The sequence below is a fragment of the Sinocyclocheilus grahami genome, unplaced genomic scaffold (assembly GCF_001515645.1).
Source record: "Sinocyclocheilus grahami isolate Dianchi unplaced genomic scaffold, SAMN03320097.WGS_v1.1 scaffold1149.1, whole genome shotgun sequence".
NCBI lineage: Eukaryota > Metazoa > Chordata > Actinopteri > Cypriniformes > Cyprinidae > Sinocyclocheilus > Sinocyclocheilus grahami.
Genome location: NW_015506328.1, coordinates 303,019 through 310,885, shown reverse-complemented (window position 1 = coordinate 310,885; position 7,867 = coordinate 303,019). Strand labels below are relative to the sequence as shown.

Sequence of the window (7,867 nt, the reverse complement as noted above, 5' to 3'; positions counted from 1 at the left end):
GAGTGACGGATTCATGCCATATAGTTAGGGCTGTTAATATGATTAAGGCATTTAACGCAGCCGCCCGTCCAGACCTGTCCATCATCTTCCACTGATGCCGTGTCTGATGATCATGATGCAGGACGGCTGACTGCGTGTGGAGTCTATTAGAATGCAGTGATATGAGCCTAAAATTCAAAATATGAGGCAAAAAATAAATCACCCTCTTATATTTATATCATATGATATAGTTCAGAAATATCACACCAGCAAGAGCGCTGTTTCTCCCCAATATCTGCACCATTGATTTATACAACAGTTCAATAATCAAGAAGTTCATATTGTGTTAATTCTCAAACTTCAATGTGGCCTATTTTGCTCAGTTTCACAAATGAAAATAGGTGCATTTAAAGTCACAGCAGAACTGATGAGTCTGATCAACACACGGCGATGAATCGTTACAAAATGAATCCACGATTTTGAACAAATGATTCAGTGACTCATTCATAAAGGCAGTCACTTGATTCATTTCTGAATGAATCAGCCATTTGAACGAATAGGTTGAATGAAAGATTCAATGACTCCCTCATTAAGACAGTGACTTGCTGCCACCTACTGGCACTTTTTTGTAACGTCTTTTCAATGCTTTTCTCATTTAACACAATAATGACTTTAAATGATCTTTTGAGGGGAATTTCTCAGACCAAACTGATGTGCAATTGACATCATATAATTAATTATATTAAAAAATCTTAATTACTTGACAGCCCTACATATAATAGAATCACAGAGAAACTGTGAGTGTGTGTGTTCACTTGTGTGTGTGTGTGTGTGTGTGTGTGTGTGTGTGTGTGTGTGTGTGTGTGTCAGTGTTATCTGTTCCACATGTACGTGGGTGTCCGAGCTGGCGGCGGGATCGGTGATGAGATCGAGGACCCTGCAGGCGACCCGTACGAGCTCTACCGGATCCTGTTCGACATCACCTTCTTCTTCTTCGTCATTGTGATCCTGCTGGCCATCATACAAGGTACCGCAGGATATATGTGTGTCCGTTTATATACTGGGCTTTAATGCGTGTCATGCAGAGTGATTATAGTTTACTAAAGCTAAAATTAAAACCATTAAAAAAGATTTTCATTACTTCTCAAAAAAAAGTTTAATTTGAAGTACTAAAATAACTAAAATGTTATTTAAAGGTCCCATGGCATGCTGCTTTTTAGATGCTTTTATATAGGCCTAAGTGGTCCCTAGTACTGTATCTGAAGTCTCTTTCCCGATTTCAGCCTTGGTGCAAAATTTCAGCCACTACGAGCCAGTCCCACAATGAGCTTTCCTTAGGACGTGCCATTTCTGTGTCTGTAGCTTTAAATGCTAATGAGGAGGAGAGAGGCGGGGCAACTGCCATGCTTCACTCGTTTGCAAGCCATGATGTCTCTCGAGGAAAAAAAAATATTGCGCTCGCCTCGCACGGTAGTAGCTCATTTTCTCATGGGCGGGCCAAATTCTCTGGGCGGGCAAAGCAGAGAAAGGGGAGGTAACCTTTCCCCGTATGACGACATAAAGGGAAGATTCCAGATTGGGCCATCTGAGCTTTCATTTTCTCAAAGGCAAAGCAGGATACTTAGGGCTCGGTTTACACCTATCGCCATTTCTAGCCACTGGGGGACCATAGGCAGGCTAGGGGAACTCATATTAATGTTAAAAAACCTCATAAAGTGAAATTTTCATGCCATGGGACCTTTAAAATGTTATTTAAAATGAAATAAAATGAATGAAAACTACGATGGGTCCCAGTGATGTGGTGTAAACGGAGAAGAGGAGCGGTCCAAGAACTGAACCCTGAGGAACCCCAGTGGCCAGTTGGTGTGATTTGGATACCTTCCCTCCCCAAGCCACCCTGAAAGACCTACCTGTGAGATAGTATTCAAACCAGCGAAGTGGAAACCCTGTGATGCCCCATGATGAGAGGGCAGACAGGAGGATCTGATGATTCACAGTGTCAAAAGATCCATCAGAATGAGAACAGATGATTTGAAATCAGCTTTCGCAATCCACAAGGCTTTAGTGACTGACAGTAGTGCAGTCTCAGTTGAATGGCCGCTTCTGAAACCTGATTGGTTAACGTCCAGCTGGTTATTCTGTGAAAGAAATAATGATACCTGGTCGAAAACAACTACTTCAGTTGTTTTCACTATGAAAATAAAAATATATATAAATGCGTTGGGAAATGCCTGTGTTGATGATGTGTGTGAGTGCTGGTGGTCTTTCAGGGTGGCTTTGGGGCAGGGGGGTATCCAAAGCACATCAACTGGTCACTGGGGTTCCTCAGGGTTCAGTTCTTGGACCGCTCCTCTTCTCCTTTTACACCACATCACTCAGTTGAATGGCCGCTTCTGAAACCTGATTGGTTAACGTCCAGCTGGTTATTCTGTGAAAGAAATAATGATACCTGGTCGAAAACAACTACTTCAGTTGTTTTCACTATGAAAATAAAAATATATATAAATGCGTTGGGAAATGCCTGTGTTGATGATGTGTGTGAGTGCTGGTGGTCTTTCAGGGTGGCCTTTCAGGGTGGCTTGGGGCAGGGGGGTATCCAAAGCACATCAACTGGTCACTGGGGTTCCTCAGGGTTCAGTTCTTGGACCGCTCCTCTTCTCCTTTTACACCACATCACTGGGACCCATCATAGTTTTCATTCGTTTTAATTTTAGTGTAGGAGAGATTGCTTGGAGAAGGTGTGAGGGGATTGGGTCTAGAGGGCAGGTTGTAGGATGGCTGGAGAGAAGTTTCGATACTTCTGGCTCAGAGAGGGGGCAGAAGGAGGAGATGGGTGTTTTAGTGTTGGATGTGGTTAGTTTGAGTTCCTGTGTGCGTGGAGCTGAGAACTGACTGCTGGTGGTTCTAGTTTTGTCTGTGAAGAATGCAGCAAAATCATCAGCTGTTAAAGAGGTGGTGGAGGGGGACAGAGAAGAGAATTGAATGTTTTGATGAAAAGATTGCGTGTGTTTGAAGCGCTGTTGATCTTGTTATGGAAATATGATGAAGATGAAAGATGAAAGCAGAGACTGATACATACTCAGGTCAGACGCGTTTTAGTGTTGGATGTGGTTAGTTTGAGTTCCTGTGTGCGTGGAGCTGAGAACTGACTGCTGGGGGTTTTAGTTTTGTCTGTGAAGAATGCAGCAAAATCATCAGCTGTTAAAGAGGTGGTGGAGGGGGACAGAGAAGAGAATTGAATGTTTTGATGAAAAGATTGCGTGTGTTTGAAGCGCTGTTGATCTTGTTATGGAAATATGATGAAGATGAAAGATGAAAGCAGAGACTGATACATACTCAGGTCAGACGGATCTTTTGATTTGCGCCATTTTAAATATGTCTCTATTTTTATTTTTAGTTTATGTTAATACATGTTAAACTACATAAAAATTAGAAATGTTGCCTTGGCAACTAGCTGAAATAAAATAAGTTTAAGATTTTTTTATATATATATATTTCATTTGATTTCAGTTAATGTTTATTTTATTTTAGGTGACAAATGTTTTTTAGCTATATATATATATATATAGTTTATAATTTTTTAATTCATTTTTAGCTATTTCAGTACATTGTTAAACTAAATGAGAGATGTTGCCTTGGCAACTAGCTGAAATAAAATGTTTAAATTATTTAATTTGATTTCAGTTAATGTTTATTTTATTTCAGGTGACAAAAATGTTTTTATTTTTGTTTTAGTTATATATATATATATATATAAGTTTTTTTTGTTTTTGTTTTTTTTTTTAGTTATTTTAGTACATTGTTCAACTAACTGAGAGATGTTGCCTTGGCAACTTGCTGAAATAAAATAAGTTTAAGATTTTTTTTTTATTATTTCAATTAATGTTTATTTTATTTCAGGTGACAAAATGTTTTTTATTTTTGTTTTAGGTATGTATATATATATATATATATATATATATATATACAGTATATATATATAGTTATTCATTATTTTATTTTATTTAGTTATTTATTTGAATTTTTATACATTTTTAGTTATTTTAGTACATTATTAAACTTAAATGAGAGATGTTGCTTTGACAGCTAGCTGAAATAAAATAAGTTTAAGTTGTTGTTGTTTTTGTATTTCTTTTACCAAGTAACAAAAAAATAAAAATAAAAATTTTATGGTTCTAGTTTTAGTTATCAATGATATCCCGGGTTTGAAATCAGTCCTACTCTAATGATGATCCTGATGTGTAATTGGTCATATTGTAAGGTGTTTCATACAGTTTAATGAATCTTATCAGATTTATTGTGTCTGTAAAGGCACTACACGGTTTTCCAGACGCTCGGTCTGGAGTGTTTGACGGATGAGCTGGTGTGATTTGTGTGCAGGTCTGATCATCGATGCGTTTGGAGAGCTGAGAGACCAGCAGGAGCAGGTCAAAGAGGACATGGAGGTACAGAGACTCACACATCCATCAGTCCGTCTGTGTTCAGACCAGTGCCGTCAGTCGCTCTCATGCTCTCTCTCTCCTCACAGACCAAATGCTTCATCTGTGGAATCGGGAACGACTATTTCGACACGACGCCACACGGCTTTGAGACTCACACGTTACAAGAGCACAACCTCGCCAACTACCTGTGAGTGTCGCCTCATGATACACCAGCAGTTATTACAGCTCATTTATATACTACTGTAGTTCCGTCAATATAACTTGGTTCTGTTCTGGGCAAACACTCTCTGCCCATCCACGCAGCCTAGCATGGATAGGAGCAGGGAGAGCAGAATACCCCCCCTAGGGTAACAGAACAGAACCAACATCAATGATAAATGTAGCAGATACCATTAATGTTCTAGGTGATTATTTTAACAACATGATTCAGTGGTCTGACTCAATGATATATTCACTGCCAAGTCCTGACTGGACGAGAGGAGGAGCTGGGGATGGAGGTGGGTGATTAGTTCCTGAGCGAAGCGATAGCTGCTGAATAATGACTGAAGGGACCTTATGAAGGGAATTATGATTGGTGTCGTGATCCTATAGGTAGACGTGGATCAGCTGAGTGTCTGAGCTTGACTAACATGGCCTGCCAGAACTATTGCTACGCTCCATCATTTATTAATAGTTTTACATTTTTATTTTTTTGTGTGTACTACTTTTAAGTGTTATTTTTTTATTTCAGTTATTTCAGAGTTTGTCGTTTTTAGTACTTCAATTTAAGTAAATTTTCCGTTTTTCATCTAATATTTACTTTGTATTACTTTATTTCAGTTACCGAAAATAATTTGTAATAGTTTTAGTGCGGATGTCTGTTGATTTTTCAGATTTTTCTTGATGTACCTGATCAACAAGGATGAAACCGAGCACACTGGTCAGGTGCGTTCTGAGAAGATGATCATATATTATTATTAGTGCTGTCAAAAGTGTTATTAATTATTATATTAATTATGTATATATAAATACACACACATAGAGTATATATTTTAAAAATATTTACATGTATGTACATTTATATATTTATATTCTTATATTATGCATAAATATATTTAATATATAAACACAACATATAACATATTTTTATATACATGCATGTGTTTGTTTGTATTTATATATACATAATACATATACACAGTAAACACACATATATTATGTTATATATTTATATTCTTATATTATGCATAAATATATTTAATATATAAACACAACATATTGTTCTTAAATATATACATGCATGTGTTTGTTTGTATTTATATATACATAATACATATACACAGTAAACACACATATATTATGTAAACAAACACTTTTATTTTGGATGCGATTAATCGCTTGACAGCACTAATTGTATGAAATCTTGATGTGCTTGAGATGTGCGTTCAGTGTCGGGATGATGTATCTGAAGCAGTCATTTTTATAAAGTGTTTTATTTTTTAAAACAAATAAGTTTTATATTAAAAATTATTAGTGTTTGATTTTGTTTATATTTTAAAATAATTTAAATGTTTAAAATTACTTTTAATTTAGCATTTTATGACTATTTATTTATTTATGATTTAATTTATTTGTGATCTGACTGGTTTTCAAAAATATTTATTTTGATTGTTTTTCAGAAATTATTTTAATGTAAAAAAAAAATTATGATTTAATAATTTGCGTTTTAATTTTAGTATTTTTAGAAATATTTAAATTTTATGATTTAATTTGTTTTTGTTTTATTTTTATTGTTTTTTTAGAAATTATTTAAATTAAAAAAATATATGATTTAATTAATTTTTACTAAGTGTTTGGCATTTTATGATTTAATTAATTTATTTATTTTGATTGTTTTTCAGCAATTATTTTAATTCTACATTTTTTATGATTTAATCATTTGCGTTTTATTTTTATTATTTTTAGAAATATATTTTAATTTTACATTTTATTATTTAATTTGTTTTTGTTTTATTTGTATTGTTTTTTTTTGTTTGTTTTTTTAATTTTTATGATTTAATACATTTTGTAAATAACTTATTTGATTGGTTTTATTTTAGAAATATTTTAATTTTGCATTTTATGATTTAATTGATTTTGATTAAGTGTTTAATGCACACCTGATGGAAGCAGGCAATTGTTGCATGACGTGTGTGTGTGTGTGTGTGTGTTTGTGTGTCTCTTTGTGTGTGTGAGTGAGTGAGTGTTTGTGTATGTGTGTGAGTGTTTGTGTGAGAGAGAATGAGTGAGTGAGTGTGTGTGTTGTGTGTCTCTGTGCGTGTGTGCGTGCGCGCGTGTGTGTGTGTGTCCGTGTCTGTAGGAGTCGTACGTGTGGAAGATGTACCAGGAGCGATGCTGGGATTTCTTCCCGGCTGGAGACTGTTTCCGTAAGCAGAATGAAGACCAGCTGGGCTGAAGTGAGCCACGTTTCCTCCGGATCCAATCCAGTGCCAATCCAGTGGAGACTCTGTGTGTCTGTCTCTCTCTCTCTCTCTCTCTCTCTCTCCGTCTGCTTTGGTTTCAAACCTTTCTTTTCCTTTTCAGTCCCTCAACAAAAGACAGAACAGCTCGACACGTTGCCTTCTTTGAGCCCAGAACCATTGCACAAGGTTTTTTCGTGTTTCTTGAGAAACTCTGGGGTGACGCACAAGCGTTTGGACAGCATGATGCCAAAAGCACGCGTGTTTGTGCGTGTGTTCACACTCCCTCGGATCCCCTGCCTGCTTGCCCGTAGAGAACTCAAACCTTCGTCAAGTGCCTTACCTCCATCACATCTGAGCTATGCAACACCTGCGTTCCCTCCCGATGTCGTGGAGGTCTGTCCGTGTTCAGTCTCCTGGTTTCAGATGGAAATGCTCTCGTTTGGCCGTTCGTATGTCGTAGCTTTGCTGATTTGTGCTTTTGTTTTGAAGGACAAATAAAGATTGATGCAATAAATCTCTTCTGTCAAAGCAGTGGCTCATTTGACATCTTTACACACGCTTTGAGTCGTTTGTTTATTAGAAAAGCCGCTTCTTCCTTCACCTGACCAGCGGCATCTTGCATGTACAGGTAAACTCAAACTCAGACTCTTGTGATGCTGTAACGTCGAACACGGATCCTCACAGCAGAGATTCACAAACTTCTGTCAGCTCAAACCCTTTGAGATTTTGAGTTTCAATAATTTAGCATCACATTCACATGTTTACGGCTCTCTGATGTCAGTTAATGGACGCATTACTGTACATGCAGGTAAACAAACAGAATATTTATTTTTCATTAAGTGCTTTATTTATATGTATATGACTTTTTATTAATTTTGTTTTCATTGTTTTAATTTTACATTTTTAATATTTTTATTTTTTTATATTTCTTTTAATCTTACATTTATGAATTAATTAATTTTAAGTTTTATTTTGATTGTTTTTCAGAAATTGTAGTAATTTTGT

General features: G+C 36.1%; 1 pseudogene; it reads left to right on the top strand.

Annotated features, from left to right (window-relative positions):
• Nucleotides 1–7,340, top strand: part of LOC107567341 (ryanodine receptor 3-like) — a 151,036-nt pseudogene extending 143,696 nt beyond the window's left edge.
• The last annotated feature ends 527 nt before the right edge of the window (nt 7,341–7,867 follow it).